Source organism: Phyllobates terribilis, unplaced genomic scaffold (assembly GCF_046119375.1).
Source record: "Phyllobates terribilis strain yellow unplaced genomic scaffold, ASM4611937v1 Scaffold_9__5_contigs__length_417890890, whole genome shotgun sequence".
In the NCBI taxonomy this organism is placed as follows: domain Eukaryota; kingdom Metazoa; phylum Chordata; class Amphibia; order Anura; family Dendrobatidae; genus Phyllobates; species Phyllobates terribilis.
Window position 1 is genome coordinate 368,203,242 of NW_027362769.1, and position 27,833 is coordinate 368,231,074.

The following is a 27,833-nucleotide window of genomic DNA, read 5'->3' on the forward strand; positions in this document are numbered from 1 at the left end:
ACTTTTCCTAGCGGAGCCTGAAAAACTTAGACAATGCTCAAAAGGATGAACATAAGCATTTCTATGTTCTCTGCAGATGTTCAGGCTTTTGAACGTCTTTTAACCTTCAGGTTTCTAGAAAACACAAAGTGGTTAAAAAAAGTGACATCTGGCATTTTCCTCTCCGAAGACGCGCTGTACTTTACAAGTCATTAAGAAATCTCTAAAGATGCTCAGACGTTTTTTGGAGCGTTTTTCCATCGTTTTTGCTTAAAAAAAATCTAGTAGTTTCTTCATTATTCAGTAGAGTGAAAAAATTGACCAGAAAACAACAGTTAAAAAGACGTCACAAAAACCATGGGAAACCCTAAAAAACAACAACGGCGGCCATAACCGCCAGAAAAACGTTTATGAAACGACCCCAAAATGACACAAAAGACACTTCAGGAAAAAACGCCAGTTTCCTAAAGCGTTTCCTGCTTGAAAAACTTAGCGGATTCCCTTGAGTTTAAAAGACGTGGTGTGCACAGCGCCTGACACTGACACCTCTGTGATCTACAAACCTGATTGCAGAGTCATTGCCGTCTGCCCAAGGATAGTGTACAGACGTGTCCGCACTGCTCTGTGACAAACACTTAGAAGAGTCCAGTGATTTGTTAGAAAATTGTGTAGAAGTAATTTAATGGTGAAGGTACCCAGAAGGAAGATTAGCAGTCTGAGATCACAAAAAGCAGTGTGTGTCGCCATCTGCTGGACACATTCGTCATTACATGAGGATCACAGGCTGATAAAACACATGAAAACTTTTTTTTAACTGTATTCACATCTATCCATCCCTATGATCAGTTACAGCATTAGGAGGTGGGTAAAACTGGGCTATAGCCTAGGGCCCCAGTACCCAAAAGAGGATCCCCCAAGTATATTTGGTCCATGATGCCGGGCCCGGCATCGTACTTTAAACTATATCAACATCCTGGATGTCGATACAGTTGAAAGCAATGATGGAGGAGGGAGCCTTCAGCTGATGCTCCCTCTCCCATCATTTCCCCCCTGCGTCTGACGTCTCCTCTTCACTGTGTGTATGTTTATAGCATGGAGTCTTTGTTTCTAACATTTTGTATCTGTGTGTAGCATGTAGAGTGTACAGTACAGACCAAAAGTTTGGACACACCTCATTTAAAGATTTTTCTGTATTTTCATGACTATGAAAATTGTACATTCACACTGAAGGCATCAAAACTATGAATTAACACATGTGGAATTATATACTTAACAAAAAAGTGTAAAACAACTGAAAATATGTCTTATATTCTAGGTTCTTCAAAGTAGCCACCTTTTGCTTTGATGACTGCTTTGCACACTCTTGGCATTCTCTTGATGAGCTTCAAGAGGTAGTCACCGGAAATGGTCTTCCAACAATCTTGAAGGAGTTCCCAGAGATGCTTAGCACTTGTTGGCCCTTTTGCCTTCACTCTGCGGTCCAGCTCACCCCAAACCATCTCGATTGGGTTCAGGTCTGGTGACTGTGGAGGCCAGGTCATCTGGCGTAGCACCCCATCACTCTCCATCGTGGTCAAATAGCCCTTACACAGCCTGGAGGTGTGTTTGGGGTCATTGTCCTGTTGAAAAATAAATGATGGTCCAACTAAACGCAAACCGGATGGAATAGCATGCCGCTGCAAGATGCTGTGGTAGCCATGCTGGTTCAGTATGCCTTCAATTTTGAATAAATCCCCAACAGTGTCACCAGCAAAGCACCCCCACACCATCACACCTCCTCCTCCATGCTTCACGGTGGGAACCAGGCATGTAGAGTACCATCCATTCACCTTTTCTGCGTCGCACGAAGACACGGTGGTTGGAACCAAAGATCTCAAATTTGGACTCATCAGACCAAAGCACAGATTTCCACTGGTCTAATGTCCATTCCTTGTGTTCTTTAGCCCAAACAAGTCTCTTCTGCTTGTTGCCTGTCCTTAGCAGTGGTTTCCTAGCAGCTATTTTACCATGAAGGCCTGCTGCACAAAGTCTCCTCTTAACAGTTGTTGAAGAGATGTGTCTGCTGCTAGAACTCTGTGTGGCATTGACCTGGTCTCTAATCTGAGCTGCTGTTAACCTGCGATTTCTGAGGCTGGTGACTTGGATAAACTTATCCTCAGAAGCAGAGGTGACTCTTGGTCTTCCTTTCCTGGGGCGGTCCTCATGTGAGCCAGTTTCTTTGTAGCGCTTGATGGTTTTTGCAACTGCACTTGGGGACACTTTCAAAGTTTGTCCAATTTTTCAGACTGACTGACCTTCATTTCTTAAAGTAATGATGGCCACTCGTTTTTCTTTACTTAGCTGCTTTTTTCTTGCCATAATACAAATTCTAACAGTCTATTCAGTAGGACTATCAGCTGTGTATCCACCAGACGTCTGCACAACACAACTGATGGTCCCAACCCCATTTATAAGGCAAGAAATCCCACTTATTAAACCTGACAGGGCACACCTGTGAAGTGAAAACCATTTCCGGTGACTACCTCTTGAAGCTCATCAAGAGAATGCCAAGAGTGTGCAAAGCAGTCATCAATGCAAAAGGTGGCTACTTTGAAGAACCTAGAATAAGACATATTTTCAGTTGTTTCACACTTTTTTGTTAAGTATATAATTCCACATGTGTTAATTCATAGTTTTGATGCCTTCAGTGTGAATGTACAATTTTCATAGTCATGAAAATACAGAAAAATCTTTAAATGAGAAGGTGTGTCCAAACTTTTGGTCTGTACTGTATTTGTGTTACATACAGTGTCTGTATCTATCATAGGGAGTGTGTTTTCTTGCATACAGTGTGCATAGCATGGAGAGTGTGTGTGTAACATACAGTGTGTGTGTGTAGCATGGATAGTGTGCAATATACAGTGTCTCTATGTAATGTAATACAGAGTGTATGTGTAACATTGTGTCTGTGTAGCATGTAGTGTTTGTGTGTTACATACAGTGTCTGTGTTTATCATAGAGTGTGTTTTCTAGCATATAGTATCTGCGTGTAATATATAAAGTGTGTGTGTAGCATGGATAGTGTTAAATATACAGTGTGTGTGTGTTGCATGGATAGTGTGCAATATAGAGTGTCTGTGTGTAATATACAGTGTGTGTGTGTAACATTCTGTGTCTCTGTGTAGCATAAAGTGTTTATTTGTGTTACATACAGTGTCTGTGTCTATCATAGTGTGTTCTCTAGCACACAGTGTGCGTAGCAAGGAGAGTGTGCGTGTGAGTAACATACAGTGTGTGTGTGTGGCATGGACATCGTGCAATATACAGTGTATGTGTGTATATACAGAGTTTCTGTGTGTGTGTGTGTGTAACATTCTGTGTCTGTGTGTAGTATGTAGTGAGTATGTGTGTTAGATACAGTGTCTGTGTCTATTATATAGTGTGTTTTCTAGCATACAGTGTGCGTAGCATTGAGAGTGTTTATGTGTGATATACAGTGTCTGTGTGTAATATACAGAGTGTGTTTGTAGCATGGATAGTGTGCAATATACGGTGTCTGTGTGTAATACAGAGTGTGTGTTGCATGGATAGTGTGCAATATACAGTGTCTGTGTGTAATACAGAGTGTGTGTGTTGCATGGATAGTGTGCAATATACGGTGTCTGTGTGTTGCATGGATAGTGTGCAATATACTGTGTCTGTGTGTAATACAGAGTGTGTGTTGCATGGATAGTGTGCAATATACAGTGTCTGTGTGTAATACAGAGTGTGTGTTGCATGGATAGTGTGCAATATACAGTGTCTGTGTGTAATACAGAGTGTGTGTGTTGCATGGATAGTGTGCAGTATACGGTGTCTGTGTGTAATATAGAGTGTGTGTGTTGCATGGATAGTGTGCAGTATACGGTGTCTGTGTGTAATACAGAGTGTGTGTGTTGCATGGATAGTGTGCAATATACAGTGTCTGTGTGTAATACAGAGTGTGTGTTGCATGGATAGTGTGCAATATACAGTGTCTGTGTGTAATACAGAGTGTGTGTGTTGCATGGATAGTGTGCAGTATACGGTGTCTGTGTGTAATATAGAGTGTGTGTGTTGCATGGATAGTGTGCAGTATACGGTGTCTGTGTGTAATACAGAGTGTGTGTGTTGCATGGATAGTGTGCAGTATACGGTGTCTGTGTGTAATACAGAGTGTCTGTGTGGCATCAACATTTTAAAATGGCAGCAGCGCAGAATATCTATATATATAATCGTCTTATCCCGTCTGTCTGTCTATCTGTCTGTCTGTCTATCTGTCTATCTATCTGTCTGACTGTCTGTCCTGGAAATCCCGCGTCGCTCATTGGTCCGACAGCGGCCAATCAGCGCCGCGGGATTTCTGAAAAAAGATGGCAGCCGTTAGCGGCTCATCTGCGGGACAGAGCTCAGCGGCGATGCAGCCGGGAGATGACCGGCGCGAGGCGCTCATCTCCCGGCCGGTACCAGCAGAAGGACCTCGACCGCCGGACCCATCTGCGGGACGGAGATGCAGCCGGGAGATGAGCGGCGGGAGGCGCTCATCTCCCGGCCGGTAGCAGTGGAAGGACCCCGACCGCCGGCGCCGCTGACCTCCATGCGTAAGGGAGGACCGGGGAGCGGTGCTGCGGGTCGGGATACTTCTGCTGCGAGCGCCCGCTCATGTCCTGGGTTCTCGCTGCGGAAGTAGCCGCACAGGCAGCGCCGCTTCCCGGTCCTCACCAAGACGATTCGATGATTGGTCGCGGTCTTCGGACCGCAAAAGTTAAACACTACTGTGCTGATTGGTCACGGACGCTGCTCGCGACCAATCGCCGATTTGGGCGCCAAATTTAAATATCGGCCGCGACCTATCACCGATCTTGGCACCACATTTAAACACCGCTGTGCTGATTGGTCGCCGATGCCGGGCGCGACCAATCACCGATTTTGGCGCCACATTTAAATTACATCCGCGACCAATCAGCACAGAGGTGTTTAAATGTGGAGCCAAGATCAGTGATTGGTCGCGGCCGATATTTAAATTTGGCGCCCAAATCGGTGATTGGTCGCGGGCTGCGTCCGCGACCAATCAGCACAGTAGTGTTTAACTTTTTCGGCAAGATCAATGATTGGTCGTGGGCCAAGACCGCGAACAATCACCGATTTGTGCGGCACATTTAAATAGCGGCCGAGACCAATTGGATGTCAGCGCCGCTCCCCGGTCCTCCCTTCACACCCTAGGCGCATGGATGTCAGCGGCGCTGCCTATGCGGATACTTCCGCTGCGAGAACCCGGGACATGAGCGGGCGCTCGCAGCAGAAGTATCCCGACCCGCAGCGCCGCTCCCTGATCCTCCCTCGACACCCTAGCCGCTGATGTCCCCACAGTATCCGCATGGTGTAACAAAGGTCCGGACATTTGTGTTAAAAATCGCTGATTGGTCGCTGGCGCTGCCCGCGACCAATCACCGATCTTGGCGCCACATTTAAATATCGGCCTCGACCAATCACCGATCTTGGAGCCACATTTAAACACCGCTGTGCTGATTGGTCGCGGACGCTATTTAAATGTTGCAGCCAAATCGGTGTTTGGTCGCGGTCTTGGCCCGCGACCAATCACTGATCTTGCCGCAAAAGTTAAACACTACTGTGCTGATTGGTCGCGGACGCTGCCCGCGACCAATCACCGATTTGGGCGCCAAATTTAAATATCGGCCAAGACCAATCACCGATCTTGGCTCCACATTTAAACACCGCTATACTGATTGGTCGCGGACGCTATTTAAATGTGGCGCCAAAATCGGTGATTGGTCGCGGCCGATATTTAAATTTGGCGCCCAAATCGGTGATTGGTCGCGGGCAGCGCCAGCGACCAATCAGCGATTTTTAACACAAATGTCCGGACCTTTGTAACACCATGCGGATACTGTGGGGACATCAGCGGCTAGCGTGTCAAGGGCGGACCGGGGAGCGGCGCTGCGGGTCGGGATACTTCTGCTGCGAACAGTCGCTCATGTCTCGGCTTCTCGCAGCGGAAGTATCCGCACAGGCAGCGGCGCTCCCCGGTCCTCACCAATACGATTCCGCTCCCCGGTCCTCACCAATACGATTCGCTGATTGGGCGCGCTCTCCGCCCGCGACCAATCAGTGATCTTGGCGCTAAAGTTAAACACCGCTCTGCTGATTGGTCGCGGCCGCTGCCCGCGCCCAATCACCGATTTGGGCGCCACATTTAAATAGCGGCCGCGACCAATCAGCACAGTAGTGTTTAACTTTGGCGACAAGATCAGTGATTGGTCGCGGGCCAAGACCGCGAACAATCACCGATTTGTGCGGCACATTTAAATAGCGGCCGCGACCAATTGGATGTCAGCGCCGCTCCCCGGTCCTCCCTTCACACCCTAGGCGCATGGATGTCAGCGGCGCTGCCTGTGCGGATACTTACGCTGCGAGAACCCGGGACATGAGCGGGCGCTCGCAGCAGAAGTATTCCGACCCGCAGCGCCGCTCCCCGATCCTCCCTTGACACCCTAGCCGCTGATGTCCCCACAGTATCCGCATGGTGTAACAAAGGTCCGGACATTTGTGTTAAAAATCGCTGATTGGTCGCTGGCGCTGCCCGCGACCAATCACCGATCTTGGCGCCACATTTAAATATCGGCCTCGACCAATCACCGATCTTGGAGCCACATTTAAACACCGCTGTGCTGATTGGTCGCGGACGCTATTTAAATGTTGCGCCCAAATCGGTGATTGGTCGCGGTCTTGGCCCGCGACCAATCACTGATCTTGCCGCAAAAGTTAAACACTACTGTGCTGATTGGTCGTGGACGCTGCCCGCGACCAATCACCGATTTTGGCGCCACATTTAAATATCGGCCAAGACCAATCACCGATCTTGGCTCCACATTTAAACACCGCTGTACTGATTGGTCGCGGACGCTATTTAAATGTGGCGCGAAAATCGGTGATTGGTCGCGGCCGATATTTAAATTTGGCGCCCAAATTGGTGATTGGTCGCGGGCAGCGCCAGCGACCAATCAGCGATTTTTAACACAAATGTCCGGACCTTTGTAACACCATGCGGATACTGTGGGGACATCAGCGGCTAGCGTGTCAAGGGCGGACCGGGGAGCGGCGCTGCGGGTCGGGATACTTCTGCTGCGAACAGTCGCTCATGTCTCGGCTTCTCGCAGCGGAAGTATTCGCACAGGCAGCGGCGCTCCCCGGTCCTCACCAATACGATTCCGCTCCCCGGTCCTCACCAATACGATTCGCTGATTGGGCGCGCTCTCCGCCCGCGACCAATCAGTGATCTTGGCGCTAAAGTTAAACACCGCTCTGCTGATTGGTCACGGCCGCTGCCCGCGCCCAATCACCGATTTGGGCGCCACATTTAAATAGCGGCCGCGACCAATCACGATCTTGCCACCACATTTAAACACTGCTGTGCTGATTGGTCGCGGACGCCAACCGCGACCAATCAGCGAGCTTGGCGCCAAATTTAAACAACGCTCTGCTGATTGGTCGCGGACGCCAGATGCGACCAATCAGCGAGATTGGCGCCAAATTTAAACAACGCTCTGCTGATTGGTCGCGGACTCCAGCCGCGACCAATCAGCGAGATTGGCGCCAAATTTAGACAGCGCTCTGCTGATTGGTTGCGGCCGCCCGCCGACCGCGACCAATCAGCGAGATTGGCGCCTAATTTAAACAGCGCTATGATCTCCCGACGGCAAGTGTGAACGGAGGACCGAGGAGCGGAGCCGCCGGTCGGGATGCTTCTGCGGCGAGCAGCCGCTCATCTCCCAGCTCAGCTGCTCGCAGCGGAAGTACCCGCACAGGCAGCGCCGCTCCCCGGTCCTCACTAATACGACGCTGATTGGTTGCGGCCGCCGGCCCCGACCAATCATCGATATGGGCGGCAAATTTAAACCCCGCTCTGCTGATTGGTCGCTACCGCCAGCCGCGACCAATCAGCGATATGGGCGGCAAATTTAAACCCCGCTCTGCTGATTGGTCATGGTGGCCGGCCCCAACCAATCAGCGATTTTGGTGGCAAATTTAAACAACGCTCTGCTAATTGGTCGCGGACGGCAGACGCGACCAATCAGCGAGATTGGCGCCAAATTTAAACAATGCTCTGCTAATTGGTCGCGGTCGCCGGCCGCGAACAATCAGCAGTATTGGCGCAAAATTTAAACCCCGCTCTGCTGATTAGTCGCGGTCGCCGGCCACGACCAATCAGCAGTATTGGCGCCAAATTTAAACCTCTTTCTGCTGATTAGTTGCACCCACCGGCCGTGACCAATCAGCGATATTGGCGCCATATTTAAACACCGCTCTGCTGATTGGTCGCGGTTACCGGTCACAAATAACCAGCATTATTGGCGACAAATTTAAACACCGCTCTGCTGATTGGTCGCGACCGTGACCAATCACCATTATTGGCGCCAAATTTACATACCGCTCTGCTGATTGGTCGCAACCGCCGGCCGCAAACAATCAGCATTATTGCCGCCAAATTTAAACCCCGCTCTGCTGATGGGTCGCGTTCGCTGGCCTCGACCAATCAGCATTATTGGCACCAAATTTAAACCCCGCTCTGCTGATTAGTCTCGACCGCCGGCCGTGACCAATCTGCGTTATAGGCGCTAAATTTTAACACCGCTTTGCTGATTGGTCGCGGTTGCCGGCCTCGACCAATCAGCGATTTTGGCGCCAAATGTAAACACCGCTCTGTTGCTTGCGCCCGGTCGGCCGCATACATATTCTAGAATACCCGATGCGTTAGAATCGGGCCACCATCTAGTAGTCCATAAACATTATAGCAATCATCCAACGAACAGTTCATCGGGTGACGAGATTCTTTATGCCAGAACAAAAATGATTGTTCTCGGCAGCACATCTGTCGGTGTAAAGAGCTGATGTGCTGTTGAATATTGTGATGTAAACAGATGACGTGCTGTTGTACATAGTCGTCAATCTGCACCATAATACAATACCAGTTAGGTAATTGAGATTTCCTCAAGTCTCATCTACATGTTGCTAAAGATTTCTGCACAGAAACTGACCTGCAGAGCTGATTTTAAGCTTAGGTTTACTCATTTCATATTTGATTCTGATTTTACTCTTGGTTTTCTTAACTGAAATCTACGTTGTTTCCATATGTAAAATTCATGCACACTTTTCACACTAAGGCTGCGTGCACACGATGCGTATTTCATGCGTTTATGCGGAAACGCATCAAAAACGCATGGTAATCCGCACCCCATGGTCCCCAATGGCATTCCGCAATGTCAATGCACATGCTGCGGATTTTGCCGCAGCGTTTCTGCAGCGCAAATAAATCCGCAGCATGTTCATTAATTTTGCGGAATGGCCGCCATTGACTTGCATTGAGACGCATAGAATCCGTGTCAGTACATTTGTACAAGCGGATTTTATGCGTCTCTATGTGCGGATGGTACCCAGTTCTGGAGGAGAGAAGACTCTCATCCAGACCTGGGTACCATTGTACCTGTGAAAAAAAGAATAAAATAATAAATAAAGTTTATATTCACCTGTCCGGCGGCCCCTGCAGCGCTTACCTTCCAGGATCTGAGATGACGTCACGGTCATGTGACCGCAGGCTGTCTCGCGAGATGCCGGCAAGCCAGGAAGAAGCCAGGACGAGCGCGACAGCACACGCGGCGGGGGATCGGGGGTAAGTATAGCTTTATTTTTTTATTTTTACGGTCACACTATATAAATCCATTCCGTTTGCATGGATTTATATAGTGTGACCTAGTTGTCAAGCACTTTCCAAGTGATGCTATCGCTTGGAAAGTGCTTGTCAGTCCCCATGCGGAAACACATGCGTTAACGCATGTGGGTACGCATGTGAATCCGCATGTATTCCGCATGTATTCTGCAGGAAAAACGCATGCACAATCTGCATGCGTTTTTTCTGCCAGGGAGATGCAGAAATGCTGTAGAAATTTTCTGCTTCATTTCTGCATCGTGGGCACATAGCCTAAGGCCAAGTTCACACTTTGCGTATTTGATGTGGATTTTACTTGTGGATTTTTAAATTTAATTTTAAATCCGTTATTCATTTTAAATCCGTGCAAATTTTCTAAAAAAACACAACAAAACAATTCCAGGCCAGCAATTTAATCCCCATTAAAATGAATGGGTAAAATCTGCACTACATCTGCATAGAAATTGACATGCTTCAGATTTTCAAACCGCAATGAAAGCCAATTTCCATGCGGATTCTGCACCGAAAAGAGACTGCAATATGAGGATAAGATTAAGTTAAGACCCATCCACTTTTCTTGATTCTCAAAAGTGAAGTAATGTAGATTTTTACATGCGTAAAATCCGTACCAAATACGCAATGTGTGAACCTAGCCTAAAGTCAGCAGCATATCAATTCTTTGTGGAGAATAAGCACAGATTTCACCTTTTGCAATAGAAAGAGTTAATTCTGCAACAAAATCCACAGCAAAATCTCCAAGTATCATCCATGGAATTTGCTGCAGATCCTGCTGCAGTAAAATCCATACCAAATATGTGAATTTATCCTTAGTTTTCTCCTTATTATATTGATGTATATAATGCCAATATGCTCCCAACACTGTGCGTACTGTATCAGTCCCTTTTTGCTTTGGGGTTCACAGACTAAATTCCAAATTAACCTACCTATGTTTCCAGTGTGTGGGATTAAACTGGAGCTATATATCAGGAACACCTCACAAGACCTGCTATATACAAGAAACACCCCACGAGACCCTGTGTATATCAGGAGCACACCATAAGACCTAATATAGGCTATGTGCCCACGATGCAGAAATGCTCAGGATTTTTCCTGAGCGTTTCTGCATCTCCCCTGGCAGAAAAAAACGCATGCGGATTGTACATGCGGATTGTACATGCGGATTGTACATGCGTTTTCCTGCCAGGGACATGCGGATATGAAGCTTTCTCCACTTGCATTTCCGCATGCGGGTTGACAAGAGCTTTCCAAGCGATTTTAGCATCACTTGGAAAGTGCTTGACAAATTGGTCACACTATATAAATCCATGCAACCGGCATGGATTTATATAGTGTGACCCGAGAGAATGTCAAAAAATCAAAAAATAAATATATACTTACCCTCCGATGGCCTGCGCTGTCTTGCTTCGCTCGGTCCCGGCTGCCGGCAGCGGTACACTGAAGGACCTGCCGACGTCAGCGTCGCGTGACCCGTCACATGACTCTGACGTCAGCGCAGGTCCTTCATTCCATCGCGAAGTGCCGGGAAGCAAGGAGGAGCGCAGTGCGGGCCGCCAGAAGGTAAATATACATTTATTTTTTATTTTATTCTTTTTTTACAGCTTTTTTAATGGTACCTGGGTGTGGATGAGACTCTCCTCTCCTCTACACCCGGGTACCATCCGCACATTAGAACGTGCCAATTACGCAAGTACAGATGCAGTCTTGCGGAATTGGAGCGTTCTAATGCAAGTCAATGGCGGCGGAAACGCAGCACTTCCGCAAAATAATTGGTAGTGCTGCGTTTTTTTCCGCAATGATAATCCGCAGCGGAAATTTCCGCAGCATGTGCACAGCACATGCTTATTATCATTGGGGGACATGGCAGGCCTTCTACAATGCTTTTTTTAAGCGTTTCTGCAGCGTTTTTGCCGCTGCGGAAATGCTTAAAAAACGCATCGTGGGCAAACAGCCATATGCTGGGAACACCCCACAGGACCTGATATATACCAGGAACACCCCACAAGCCTGATAAATACCTGGAACACCCCACAAGACCTGCCGTATACCCGGAACACCCCACAAGACCTGCTGTTTACAGGGAACACCCCACAAGACCTGCCGTATACCGGGAACACTCCACAAGCCTGATATATACCTGGAACACCTCATAAGATCTGCCGTATACTGGGAACACCCCACAAGACCTGCCGTATATTGGGAACACCCCACAAGACCTGCCGTATACTGGGAACACCCCACAAGACCTGCCGTATACCAGGAACACGCAACAAGACCTGCTGTATACAGGGAACACCCCACAAGACCTGCCGTATTCCGGGAGCACTCCACAAGCCTGATATATACCTGGAACTCCCCACAAGACTTGCCGTATACTGGGAACACCCCACAATACCTGCCGTATACTAGGAACACCCCACAAGACCTGCCATATATCAGAAACATCCTACCAGACCTGTATACAAGAATAAACCAACACAGTTCATCAACGCCAAAAACACCATCCCCACAGTGAAACATGGTGGTGGCAGCATCGTGCTGTGGGGATGTTTTTCAGCAGCAGGGACAGGGAAAATGGTCTGAGTCGAGGGAAAGATGGATGGTGCGAAATATAGGGATATCCTTGAGCAAAACCTGTTCCAGTCTTTCAGTGATTTGAGACTGGGACGGAAGTTCACTTACCAACAAGACAATGACACAAAGCATACTGCTAAAGCAACACTCGAGTGGTTGAAGGAGAAATGTGTAAATGTTTTTGAGTGGCCTAGTCAAAGCCCATGCCTTAATCCAATTGAGAATCTGTGGTCAGACTTGAAGATTGCTGTTCACCAGAGCCATCTAACTTGAAGGAGCTGGAGCAGTTTTGCCTTGAGAAACGGGCAAAAATCCAAGTGGCAAGATGTTCAGAGAGACTTATCCAACGCAACTCGCAGCTGTATTTGCTGCAAAAGGAGGCTCTACAAAGTACTGACTTTAGGGAGGTGAATAGTTATGCACACTGAAGTTTTCAGTTATTTTGTCATATTTGTTGTTTGCTTCACAAAAAAAGAAAACCAAATGTTCACACTTGTCGGCATGTGGTTTACATGAACTGATGCAAACCCTCAAAAAAACAGTAAAATTCCAAGTTGTGAGGTAGCAAAACATGAAAAATGCCAAGGGGGGAATACTTTCGCAAGCCACTTTATATTGGGAGCACCCAACAAGACAGGCTGTTTAGAAGATGTGCTGACTCAGTCATGACAATTTGGTCCTTGTCAAATTTGTGCAGGTCCTTACGCTTGCCCATTTTTCCAGCTTCCTTCACATTTATTTCAACAACTGGCTGTTCACTTGCTGACAATACATCCTACCCCCTGAAAGATGCCAATATCAGTAAATTATTGATGTTATTCACTTCCTGTCTTCACCTGTTTTAATGTTTTAGAAAGAAACAAAGGATTTGTTACTTGTCTGTGACCATGGGGACGTAGCCGTCTCCATATGAGCTGTAGAAAAAAATAGATATTTTTAGAATTTAATCTATAAAATGAAAGTTGCTTTATTTTAAAAATTTTATGCTTTAAAACAATAAAAAAAAGAGTTGTCAAAATAATTTTGTAATCAAACACGATATATAGTAGATCCAGCTCCAATGCAAAGTAAATAAAAAGTCAACATTTATTTAATCTTCATAAAAGCACATTTGTAAAGAAAAAATATCCTACACATTTCGAACCCATTACGTGTTCTTAGACATAGCCATGGGTTTGAAATGCGTAGGCGACGTGCTTCCCATTTTTTCTTTATAAATGTAATTTTATAAAGATTAAATACATTTTGACTTTTTAAATACTTTGCATTGGAGCTGGATCTACTGCCTATCACATTTGTCTACAAATGTGGGAACCGGTCCACCGATCCATGCACCAGTATCATTGGCTGAAATTGCTTGAAATGGTGAGCTGATTTTTTTAATATAATTTTGTAATCTTTGATAAGAAAGATTATGTTGATAGGTTTATATTCAGATGTTATCCAAAATTGCTTAAAATAGGTGTTTTTATACCAATTCACTGAACACTGTCCATCATTTAGTATTTGCAAGGAAAGTATGGCTCATAGCTTTAGCTTTAAAAAAACTAGGAAGTATGACTCACAAGCGTTCTCTATGAGCTAGTGGCGGAAGCAGGACTCACAGATTTTCCCTATGACTAAGTGGAGGAAGCTGGACTCACAGGCTTTCTCTATAAGTTACTGGAGGAAGCAGGACTCACAGGCTTTCTCTATGAGTTAGTGGAGGAAGCACGTCTCACAGGCTTTCCCTATGAGTAAGTGGAGGAAGCAGGACTCACAGGCTTTCTCTATAAGTTAGTGGAGGAAGCAGGACTCACAGGCTTTCTCTATTAGTGGAGGAAGCAGGACTCACAGGCTTTCCCTGTGAGTAAGTGGAGGAAGCAGGACTCACAGGCTTTCTCTATAAGTTAGTGGAGGAAGCAGGACTCACAGGCTTTCTCTTTGAGTTAGTGGAGGAAGAGGGACTCACAGACTTTCTCTGAGTTACTGGAAGAAGCAGGAGCCACAGGCATCTCTATGAGTTAGTGGAGGAAAAAGGACTCACAGGCTTTTTCTATGAGTTAGTGGAGGAAGCAGGACTCACAGGCTTTCCCTTTGAGTAAGTGGAGGAAGCAGGACTCACAAGCGTTCTCTATGAGCTAATGGAGGAAGCAGGACTCATATGCTTTCCCTATGAGTAAGTGGAGGAAGCATGACTCACAGGCTTTCTCTATGAGTTAGTGGAGGAAGCAGGACTCACAGGCTTTCTCTATAAGTTACTGGAAAAAGCAGGAGTCACAGGCATCTCTATGAGATAGTGGAGGAAAAAGGACTCACAGGCTTTCTCTATGAGTTAGTGGAGAAAGCAAGACACAGGCTCTCTATGAGTAAGTATAGAAAGCAGGACTCACAGGCTTTCTCTATGAGTAAGTGTAGGAAGCAGGACTCACAGGCTTTCTATATGAGTTAGTGGAAGAAACAAGACTCACAGGCTTTCTTTATGAGTTAGTGGAGGAAGCAGGACTCACAGGCTTTATCAGTTAGTGGAGGAGGCAGGACTCACAGGCTTTTTCTATGAGTTAGTGGAGGAAGAAGGACTCACAGGCTTTCTCTGAGTTACTGGAAGAAGCAGGAGCCACAGGCATCTCTATGAGTTAGTGGAGGAAAAAGGACTCACAGGCTTTTTCTATGAGTTAGTGGAGGAAGCAGGACTCACAGGCTTTCCCTTTGAGTAAGTGGAGGAAGCAGGACTCACAAGCGTTCTCTATGAGCTAATGGAGGAAGCAGGACTCATATGCTTTCCCTATGAGTAAGTGGAGGAAGCATGACTCACAGGCTTTCTCTATGAGTTAGTGGAGGAAGCAGGACTCACAGGCTTTCTCTATAAGTTACTGGAAAAAGCAGGAGTCACAGGCATCTCTATGAGATAGTGGAGGAAAAAGGACTCACAGGCTTTCTCTATGAGTTAGTGGAGAAAGCAAGACACAGGCTCTCTATGAGTAAGTATAGAAAGCAGGACTCACAGGCTTTCTCTATGAGTAAGTGTAGGAAGCAGGACTCACAGGCTTTCTCTATGAGTTAGTGGAATAAACAAGACTCACATGCTTTCTTTATGAGTTAGTGGAGGAAGCAGGACTCACAGGCTTTATCAGTTAGTGGAGGAGGCAGGACTCACAGTTTTTTTCTATGCGTTAGTGGAGGAAGAAGGACTCACAGGCTTTCTCTGAGTTACTGGAAGAAGCAGGAGCCACAGGCATCTCTATGAGTTAGTGGAGGAAAAAGGACTCACAGGCTTTCCCTATAAGTAAGTGGAGGAAGCCGGAGTCACAAGCGTTCTCTATGAGCTAATGAAGGAAGCAGGACTCATAGGCTTTCCCTATGAGTAAGTGGAGGAAGCAGGACTCACAGGCTTTCTCTATGAGTAAGTGGAGGAAGCAGGACTCACAGGCTTTCTCTATAAGTTAGTGGAGGAAGCAGGACTCACAGGCTTTCTCTTTGAGTTAGTGGAGGAAGCAGGAGTCACAGGCATCTCTATGAGATAGTGGAGGAAAAAGGACTCACAGGCTTTCTCTATGAGTTAGTGGAGAAAGCAAGACACAGGCTCTCTATGAGAAAGTATAGAAAGCAGGACTCACAGGCTTTCTCTATGAGTAAGTGTAGGAAGCAGGACTCACAGGCTTTCTCTATGAGTTAGTGGAAGAAACAAGACTCACAGGCTTTCTCTATGAGTTAGTGGAGGAAGCAGGACTCACAGGCTTTATAAGTTAGTGGAGGAGGCTGTACTCACAGGCTTTTTCTATGAGTTAGTGGAGGAAGAAGGACTCACAGGCTTTCTCTGAGTTACTGGAAGAAGCAGGAGCCACAGGCATCTCTATGAGTTAGTGGAGGAAAAAGGGCTCACAGGCTTTCCCTATGAGTAAGTGGAGGAAGCCGGAGTCACAAGCGTTCTCTATGAGCTAATGAAGGAAGCAGGACTCATAGGCTTTCCCTATGAGTAAGTGAAGAAAGCAGGACTCACAGGCTTTCTCTATGAGTTAGTGGAGGAAGCAGGACTCACAGGCTTTCTCTATGAGTAAGTGGAGGAAGCAGGACTCACAGGCTTTCTCTATTAGTGCAGGAAGCAGAAGTTACAGGCTTTCTCTATGAGTTAGCGGAGGAAGCAGGACTCACAGGCTTTCTCTATGAGTTACTGGAAAAAGCAGGAGTCACAGGCATCTCTATGAGATAGTAGAGGAAAAAGGACTCACAGGCTTTCTCTATGAGTTAGTGGAGAAAGCAGTACTCACAGGCTCTCTATGAGTAAGTGTAGGAAGCAGGACTCACAGGCTTTCTCTATGAGTAAGTGTAGGAAGCAGGACTCACAGGCTTTTTCTTTGAGTAAGTGGGGGAAGCAGGACTCACAGGCTTTATCAGTTAGTGGAGGAGAGGCAGGACTCACAGGCTTTCTCTATGAGTTACAGGAAAAAGCAGGCGTCACAGGTATCTCTATGAGATAGTGGAGGAAAAAGGACTCACAGGCTTTCTCTATGAGTAAGTATAGAAAGCAGGACTCACAGGCTTTTTCTATGAGTAAGTGGAGGAAGAAGGACTCACAGGCTTTATCAGTTAGTGGAGGAGAGGCAGGACTCACAGGCTTTCTCTATGAGTTAGTGGAGGAAGAAGGACTCACAGGCTTTATCAGTTAGTGGAGGAGGCAGGAGTCGCAGGCTTTCTCTATGAGTTAGTGGAAGAAGCAGGACTCACAGGCTTTCTCTATGAGTTAGTGGAGGAAGAAGGACTCACAGGCTTTCTCTATGAGTTACTGGAAAAAGCAGGAGTCACAGGCATCTCTATGAGAAAGTGGAGGAAAAAGGACTCACAGGCTTTCTCCATGAGTTAGTGTAGGAAGCGGGACTCACAGGCTTTCTCTATGAGTAAGTGTAGGAAGCAGGACTCACAGGCTTTTTCTATGAGTAAGTGGAGGAAGCAGGACTCGCAGGCTTTCTCTATGAGTTAGTGGAAGAAACAGGACTCACAGGCTTTATGAGTTAGTGGAGGAAGCAGGGCTCACAGGCTTTAGTGGAGGAGGTGGGACTCATAGAGAAAGCCTATGTGTTAATGCAAGAAACAGGACTCACAGGCTTTCTCTATGAATTAGTGGAGGAAGCAGGACTCACAGGCTTTTTCAGTTAGTGGAGGAGGCAGGACTCACAAGCTTTCTCTATGAGTTAGTGTAGGAAGCAGGACACACAGGCTTTCTCTGAGTTACTGGAAGAAGCAGGACTCAGGCATTCTTTATGAGTTAGTGGACGAAGAAGGATTCACAGTCTTTCTCTGTGAGTTAATGGAGAAATAAAGACTCACAGGCTTTTTCTATAAGTTAGTGGAGGAAGAAGGACTCACAAGCTTTCTCTATAAGTTAGTGGAGGAAGAAGTACTCACAGTCTTTTTCTATAAGTTAATAGAGGAAGAACAACTCACAGGCTTTCTCTATAGTGGAGGAAGAACGACTGGCATGCTTTCTCTATGAGTTAGTGGAGGAGGCAGGATTCACAGACTTTCTCACTGAGTTAATAGAGGAGGCAAGACTCGCATCCTTTATGAGTAGCCCAGAAAATCAGCATTCACATGCTTTCTCTATGGGTGGGTTGGAAAAAAGGACTCAATGGCCTTCTTTTGATTTTGTGGAGAAACAGGACTCACAAGCTTTCTCTATGACTGCAAGAAGTATGAGAAACCAGCCCATCTCTAAATTTTTTGGGCTGCCTTAAAATCGTATAAAATTATCAATAAAAACACAGAATGACATTATGGGTTGGCCACATCTTTTATTCAACAATTGTAAATACATTACAAACAATTAATCTCCATCCTTGTCCATTTCTTCTTATTTCCTACCGTTCTCTTAGACACAAAACGAAGGCCAACCATTGCTGTACAGCGGTCCTTGTAAAATATACATAATCGCCAATCCGTGGCAACATCCTTCTAAACATAAAACAAGTAAATCTTTATCCCCTTTTATTATATATATTTTTAAATATTACTGAAACACCAGGAAAGGGTGGGAGGGTGCGCTGTCTTCTGGTAAGATGGCCGAAAGGTCCGTTGGCGCCACTGATCTCTCTTTAAAACAAGCTCCATCATGCCTCCAACCACCTGAGGCAGCCCCATAAGCTTCCTACATTTTATTAACTCCTCCCTGACTCCCTTGCAGCCCTGGGCCCTGTCCTGATTTAGTTCAGGCCCTCAATGAGTTTGCAAGGGTTGCAGAATTCAGACCTTCTCTAGTTGGGCTGGGATAAAGGACTCACAAGCTTACTCTGAGTGAGCATTGGAAGAGAACTTAGGATTTTTCAATGGTTGAACAGAGAACTATAACTCACAGTTTTACCATGAGTGGGTGGCAGAGGCACCCTTTCTCTGAGTGAGTGAAGCAGAACTCACATGCATTCTCTATGATTCAATGTGTGTAGAAGGACTCACAGGCTTTATCTGTGGGTGGGTGTAGAAGCAGAATTCGCAGGCTTTATTGGTGGCTGGAGAAGCAGGACTCACAGGCTTTCTGGGATTTGATGGCAGAAGCAAAACTCACAGGCTTTCAGGTATTTGATAGAAGAAGTAGGACACAGGCTTTCTCCTATTTTGCTATTTTGATGGCTGAAGAAGGACTCACAAGGGTTTTCTGATTTGGTGGCTGAAGCAGGACTCACTGGCTTTCTCTGATTTGATGGTATAAGTAAGACACAAGCTTTCTATATTTTGATGGCAGAAGCAGGACTCGCAGGCTTTCTCCATGAATGAGTGGGGCAACTGGACTCACAGGCTTTCTCCATGAGAGTAGGGAAGCAGGGCTAAGAGGCTCTCCAAGAGTGAGTGGGGAAGTAGTACTCACAGGCTTTCTCTGATTTGATGGAGAAGTAAGACACATGCTTTCTCTGATTTGATGGCAGAAGCAGGACTCGCAGACTCTCCATGAGTGAGTGGGGGAAGCAGGACTCACAGTCTTTCTCCATGAGTGAGTGGGGAAGCAGGACTCACAGGTTTCTCCGATTTGATGGAAGAAGTAAGACACAGGCTTTCTCTGATTTGATGGCAGAATCAGGACTCGCAGACTCTCCATGAGTGAGTGGGGGAAGCAGGACTCACAGTCTTTCTCCATGAGTGAGTGGGGAAGCAGGACTCACAGGTTTCTCCGATTTGATGGAAGAAGTAAGACACAGGCTTTCTCTGATTTGATGGCAGAATCAGGACTCGCAGACTCTCCATGAGTGAGTGGGGAAGCAGGAGTCATAGGCTTTCTCCCATTTGATGGCAGAAGCAGGACTCAGGCTTTCTCCATGAGTGGGTGAGGAAGCAGGACTCACAGGCTTTCTCTGATTTGATGGCAGAAGCAGGACTCAGGCGTTGTCTGATGAGTGAGTGGGGAAGTAGGACTCAGAGGCTTTCTCTGATTTGAAGGCAGAAGTAGGACTCACAGGATTTCTCTGATTTGATGGCAGAAGTAGGACTCACAGGCTTTCTCCAATTTGTTGGCAGAAGCAGGCCTCACAGGCTTTCTTCATGAGTGAGTGGGGAAGCAGGAGTCACAGGCTTTCTCTGATTTGATGGCAGAAGCAGGACTCAGGCTTTCTTCATGAGTGGGTGGGTAAACAGTACTCACAGGCTTTCTCCTATTTGATGGCAGAAGCAGGACTCGCAGGCTTTCTCTGATGAGTGAGTGGGGAAGCAGGACTCAGAGGCGTTCTCTGATTTGATGACAAAAGTAAGACTCACATACTTGATTGCAGAAGCAGGACTCACATGCTTTCTCTGATGTGTGAGTGGGGAAGCAGGACTAAGAGGATTTCTCCGATTTGATGGCAGAAGTAGGACTCACAGACTTTCTCCAATTTGTAGGCAGAAGCAAGACTCACAGGCTTTCTCCAATTTGATGGCAGAAGCAAGACTCACAGTCTTTTTCTGATTTGATGGCAGAAGTAGGACTCACAAGCTTTCTTTGAGTATCAGGTAAACAGCTTTGTATTCGACAATAGTAAACCAAATCCTATAAACTTCTATGCCTCTGAGCTGTCCCTCTATCATATATTGCCTCATATAGGAGACCCACAGTTCCTTGACATAGTCTTCTCTGGAAATGTAGATTGATTGTGCTTGAAATACTCTGATGTGGGATTCGACCCAAATAAATGTCAGCATCTCCATTTTCAAGCACCAGTAATATATTTTATTCAGACTTTATATTAACATTATTCACATATGGAGAAAATAATGTATAATTCAGGAGTCAGACACACCAAGGAGCCAGCTGAATCTTTCTCAGATGCCATAGACTCCGAGAAGTTTAGTGCCAGCGGTAACATCATTGCTGGGCTTCATCCAGACCTGCATTAAGCGATTAGTACTAAAAATGTATATCTTAATCATTACGTGTGAGCTGCATTGTGTCTCATTTATCAGGCCCGAAATATATAAATGACTAATTCCAGAGAGATCTATCGCCCCTAAATCTGAGCTAATTTAAGTATTTCTGGCTTAGATTTCCTTTTAAGTCATTTAGAAGATGTTCACCTTCAGCTCAGTTCCAGTTCATTTGCATGTCCCCTTATAATTTACAGAAAATTTTCAGTATATTCTTACGTTTTTGATGATTCCCAGTTGTGTCTGTAGATAAATACACTTTCATGACTTTAAAAGGTCAAAAGCATTCAGCTGCAATCAAAATTATCCAACACCCAAAATGTGCAAACTTTCTGCTGTTTGCAATAAACCAATCAAACAAGAATAAAATGTATATACTTCAACACAACTAATATAACAAGTGGTTTCTCCAAATTTACCACAAAATACTACTTTTACTGACTACCGCAGTCTCAGAATTATTCATCTCATTCAAGCGTTTTTCGTACTTAACAGAGCCCATCAAGCTGTTATAACTTGCTGCAAACCTGATACCCACCTAGATACCAGCTTCTGGCAGCGTTCCTGAGGAGTCTTAGCCCATTCCTCATGGACAGTGGCGTCCAGGTCATTAATATTGTAGCATTTCCATTCTGCAATTTCCTTCTTCAAATTCTGACAGAGATTTTCCATAGAGCTCAAATCAGATGACTGTGACGATCGCTCCATAATCTTACAAGACCTCTTCTTACAAGATTTGGTGGAATTTAACGTGTGCTTGGGATTGGTCTCCTATTGGAAGGTCTAATGACGTCCAAGTTTCAGCTTCCTCGCAGAAGGCATAACACTTTCTCCCCAGATACCCAATGTCACGCTAGGTAAGGGAAGGACCAAGTGTATGACGATGGGAAAAGGGGGGAAGCCCAACAACTAGGGAAAGGGAAAGTGGAGATCCCTAGGCAGATCTAACAACACCCTGACTCCTCTACCGTCCCTAAATAGGTTCCATACCTATCGCTGAGCACGATACCTAATCCTTAACTGTCCCTAGAGCTAGGACCTAGGTAGTAAGGGGAAGGGGTGAGCACTAGTCAGCCCCCACTGTAACTAAAGACAAACAAGGAAAACAGACAAGAGGATAAACTTAGCTTGAGAAGACACTAGAGAGAAGATTATAATAATCCACCAAAAAACTCCAAGAAGAAACTAGCCGACTGCTAGTACTCCAGGCCTGAGCAGGGGAAAATAGTTTTATCACCGGCGACTCTCTGGAGACACTTAGGGTTTTTAAATATCAAGCAAGAGTGTGTCAATAAGCAGCAAAAGGTGGAGATCACTGCTGGGTCCTACCAAGAGAAGGATACCACTACACTACAGAGATGAAAGGATCAAGAAGGTGTCTGCAACTTCACTGTAGACATTACCAAGCACCTGCCATGTTTCACCGTAGAATCACCGAACCCTTGCCATGCTACAGTGGAAACATAACCAAGACACCACCATACTTTACTGTAGGCATCACTGAACCACCGCCATGTTTCAGTGTAAGCTTCACTGTAGTTCACTGTAGACATCACCGAGCCCTCACTATGCTTCGCTGTAGACATCACTGAGCCCTCGCCATGCTTCACTGTAGATATCACCAGGCCCCCACCATTCATCACTGTAGGCATTAAGAAGCCCCCACCATGCATCACTGTAGGCATCAACGAGCTCCCACCATGCTTCACTGTAGATATCACCGAGTCCTGCCATGCATCACTTTAGACATCACGGAGCCTCCACTATGCTACATTGTAAACATAACCGAGCCCTCACCATGCTTCGCTTTAGACATCACCGAGCCCCCACTATGCTTTGTTGTAGACATCACTGAGCCCTCGCCTTGCTTCACTGTAGACATCACTGAGACTCCACTATGCTTCACTGTATATATCACCAGGGCCCCGCCATGCATAACTGTAGACATCAACAAGCCCCCACCATGCTTCACTGTAGATATCACCGAGTCCTGCCATGCATCACTTTAGACATCACTGAGCCCCCACTATGCTACACTGTAAACATAACCGAGCCCTCACCATGCTTCGCTGTAGACATCACCGAGCCCCCACTATGCCTTGTTGTAGACATCACTGAGCCCTCGCCTTGCTTCACTGTAAACATCACCGAGCCCTCACCATGCTACACTGTAGATATCACCGAGCCCTCGCCATGCTTCGCTGTAGACATCTTAAAGTTCGGGCATGGAGACCTTCAACGTCTATCATGCCCCTTACTGTGTAAGCCGAAACTTCAGTGCCAGCTGCCACCAAATGTGGCTGCAGATTTTTTGCAGTGACTCGAGGATTTTTGACCACCTGCCTCCTCAGGAATCTGGTGGCAACCTGTGACAGCTTCCCTTCTGCCATGTCCAGGTAGTGTAGCCGGTGTTCCTGTAACTTTGAACTTATAATATTTGCTTCCATCTGTATCTCTATGAAGATTCAATGTCTTTGCTATCATTCTCTATCCCTTTTGTTTGTGATCCTGAACAATTTGCTTGAACCTGGTGTGAAGACCCGATGTCTTCTGTGGGCGTAACACCACTCAGACAACACAGAGTGCGGGTAAGACAGCGTGGCTACAGGGGTGGATTAAGAGTATCCAGGGCCCCGGGCAGTTTAGAAGGTGCGGGCCCCCCCCACAGGTACCCGATGTATCACGTGACATGTCACATGATCCCCTTTGATAGATCATGTGATAGGTCATGTGACTAACACAGATGCTTTGGTGACATCTGTAGACGGAAAATTATGGAATTTTTTTTCCATTATGTACACAGCCCTATACATAACATAGCGCTATATATAGTAGAGCAGCGGTGGGAGATTAATTTCCTTGAGGGGCCACATGAGAGACCATGGCTGTTGTGGAAGGTAAATCAATAGGCTGAAATTAATTCTGCTCAATATTAATAATATTAACAAAATAATAAAAAAATATATTCATTGTATGACTCAGGCTATGTGCCCACGATGCAGAAATGCTCCGGATTTTTCCTGAGCGTTTCTGCATCTCCCTGGCAGAAAAAACGCATGCGGATTGTACATGCGGATTGTACATGCGGATTGTACATGCGGACTGTACATGCGGATTGTACATGCGTTTTTCCTGCCAGGGACATGCGGATGTGAAGCGTTCTTCACATGTATTTCCGCATGCGGATTGACAAGCGCTTTCCAAGCGATTTTAGCATCACTTGGAAAGTGCTTGACAACTTGGTCACACTATATAAATCCATGCAAACGGCAGGGATTTATATAGTGTGACCGAAAGAATGGTAAAAAATAAATCTATACTTACCTTCTGATGGCCCCTGGAGTCTGCTTCTCTCCATCCTCGCTTGTCGGGAGATCGCGGTACACTGAAGGACCTGCCGACATCAGCGTTGCGTGACCCATCACATGACTATGACGTCAGCGCAGGTCCTTCAGTCCATCGCGATCTGCCCTCATGAGAGGAAGAGCGCACCGGGGGCCGCCAGAAGGTAAATATAACATTTATTTTTTATTTTATTCTTTTTTTCACAGTTTCTATGGTACCCGGATCCGGAGGAGAGTCTCCTGTCCTCTAGACCCGGGTACCATCCGCACATTGAAACGCGTGGATTCCGCATCTACATATACAGTGATGCGTAATCCATGCGTTCCAATGCAAGTCAATGGCGGCGAAAACGCAGCACTTCCGCAAAATAATTGGTAGTGCTGTGTTTTTTTCCGCAATGATAATCCGCAGCAGAAATTTCCGCAGCATGTGCACAGCACATGCGGATTATCATTGGGGAACATGGCAGACCTTCTACCAAGCATTTTTTAAGCGTTTCTGCAGCGTTTTTGCCGCTGCGGAAACGCTTAAACGCATCATGGGCACAAAGCCTTAATATTGAGCAGAATTAAGTATGCTGACATCCCCCTATATACAGTTTGAGCCCCCACATAACTCCCTAGATACAGTATGAGTCTGCACATAGCTCTCTAGATACAGTATTAGCCCTCACATAGCTCCCTAGATACAGTATGAGCCCCCACATAGCTCCCTAGATACAGTATGAGCCCCCACATAGCTCCCTAGATACAGTATGAGCCCGTACATAGCTCCCTAGATACAGTATGAGCCCGAACATAGCTCCTTAGATACAGTATGAGCCTGCACATAGCTACCTAGATACAGTATGAGCCCCCACATTGCTCCCTAGATACAGTATGAGATCCCGCATAGCCCCTATATACAATATGAGCCCGCACATAGCCTCCTATATATAGTATGAGCCCCCACATAGCTCCCTATATACAGTATGAGCACCCACATACTGCAGCTCCCTACATACAATATGAGCCCATACACAGCTCCCTTCTCTGATCGATTGTCGGTTCCACAGCCAGCTCAGAGAATGGTCGAATGCAAAATGCAGCTACCTGGGAGACACCTCTGACCACATGAGGTGGCCCGAAGCCACCCCCCTGACGGCTCTACCCAGGTCACATGCCCCCCTGATTCCCCTAGGTATGGCCCTGTATAGTTTATATGACAATACATGACTGGTATCTATAGTATAATCAGGGATGTGTCCTTCTGCCAGAAGCCTCTATAGACTGTGCAAGCGCAATACCTGCGCAGTCTGGCCACAGACAGAAAGACACATCCACATCCCAGACAGGGATGAGGAGTGTGGCGCCGGAGATCGCGGTATGCATAAGCACTGAGCGCATACCGCGATCTCCGGCACCATAAACACATACGTGTTCGGTCCTGTCATCTCTGGAGAGGCCAGGGGAGGAGTGTGACGCAGGCGCCGATTTCCGGCTCTATTTTAGTGAAGACAAATATGAACAGTGTCTTCGACAAAATGTACAGCGTGGCATGCGCATGCGCGTACTTTGGCGCCATTTTGTTGAATACACTCTGCACATTTGTATTCATTCAAATGAAACCAGATATCGCGCTATGCGGACATGTGGAGCATGGACCAGAGTGAGGGGGGAGCATATACCAGGATGGGGGGAAGCATGGACCAGGATGGGGGAGCATATACCAGGATGGGGAGAAGCATGGACCAGGATGGGGGAGCATATACCGTAATGGGGGGAAGCATGGACCAGGATGAAGGAGCATACACCAGGATGGGGAAGCATAAACCAGGATGGGGGAGCATACACCAGGATGGGGGGGGGCATATACCAGGATGGGGGACCAGGATGGGGAAGTATATACCAGGATGGGGGACCAGGATGGGAGAGCATATGCCAGGATGGGAGACCAGGATGGGAAAGCATACACCAGTATGGCAGACCAGGATGGGGGAGCATATACCAGGATGGGGGAGAATATACCAAGATGGGGGACCAGGATGGGGAAGCATATACCAGGATGGGGGACCAGGATGGGGGAGCATATACCAGGATGGGGGACCTGGATGGGGAAGCATATACCAGGATGGGAGAGCATATACCAGGATGGGGGACCAGGATTGGGAAGCATATACCAGGATGGGGGAGCATATACCAGGATGGGGGAGCAAGATGGGGAAGCATATACCAGGATGGGGGACCAGGATGGGGGAGCATATACCAGGATACGAGGCCAGGATGGGAGAGCATATACCAATAAAAAAGCTCGCCACCAGGGCGTAGAACAGGTTCAATAGCTAGTATGATATACTGTGATACAGACATTAGATGTTATATGCTATACACATTGTTATATCCCATCTGATGTCTGTACCACAGTATACCATACAGTAATCAATATACTGGATGACATTTTTTGTACATGGGTATACACTGTACTGATCACACCTGGACCTGCACACAGGACCTCACATATTATATATGGAGCAGTATAGTATGTGACGTCCTGCAGGTTCAGGGTTGATCAGTCAGTGCAGGATCCTCTATGCTGATGTTTGTGGTCGCTCTGCAGGGGCTCAGTGTGATTTATTGCAGGACTCTGAATTTTCCTGCAGATCTGGTGACTCTGGAGCCGATGACCCAGAGTGACCTGATCTGCAGCAAAGGTCAGACTCCGGCCATAAGTCATACAGGGCCCCAGCAGAGCGGCCGCCGTCCTGACACTAAGGGATCCATGTGAACTCATCAGGAGGGGAGCAGCGTCCTGCAGCCCCCTCCTCACTCCAGACATCCTGCCCAGGGCCCGACATCGACCTCGTATTTACCGCCATCCACTGATGCACGAGCTCCTCTCTGGCAGGATGAAGTGAAGAAGCTCCTGGCGCTGCTGTGTGACATCAGTCCTGGAGACACAGCCACAGCGTGCAGGGGGCGTGTCTGTCTCAATGATGCGGCCGGCCGGCGTCTAATGGTAATGTGCGGTCCCCCTGCCCCTGCCTCTCCAGAAAACATTATAATGAGAGCGATCTGGCCGTGGGCCCCGCCGGAGCCTCGGGCCCCGGGCGGTAGCCCAGATCGTCCTCATTATAATCAGCCTATGCGTGGCAATACTTTATTGACCCACAAAGCGGACAATATACACATAGAACAGTCACAGCAAATACCCAAGATGATACAACATCACACAGTCTCACCCTTCTGCTCCGCCCGCCTGAGATAGAACAGATGTTACTTTGGGACTTCCAGGTCCGACTACCTCAACCAGTGGCCCCCATCTTCTGGCGGGCCCCCACAGAGAAAAGGTAGTGGCAAGCTTAGGAAGCCGACAGTCCATCGAGGTACAAGGCCAGGAGACCCGAGGGTCCCACCCTGGTCTCTCCAAGAGTCTCCATGGTGCCAAATGACCAGCTGGTCCCAATCTGGCTTCCCCGAATGTCTCCATGAGTTCCAGGTGACCGGTGGGTCCCTCCTGGCAACCCCAAACAACATATCCATGGGGCCAGGTGACTTCATTGTCCCAACCTGGTCTCCCCAAATGTATCCATGGGCTCTCTGATAGTTAATGGAGCAGATCCATATCTTTCCAGTCAGGGCTATATACCCTTAGGCTAGAATCATGTAGAATCAAAATCTGTGTCTCTCTGGGTAAAGCCATACTACCAAGTTGATGGTGTGAAGAAAGTCTGAGTATCCTCTTGCTTCTCCTTGATTCTTTGTCCCAAGTCTCTCCCCTACCAAAGCATATCTCCTTTTTAAGTACACATCCACAGGTCAAGGGGTAAAGGGCAGCCTCATGTGTCATTGTTTGAGCA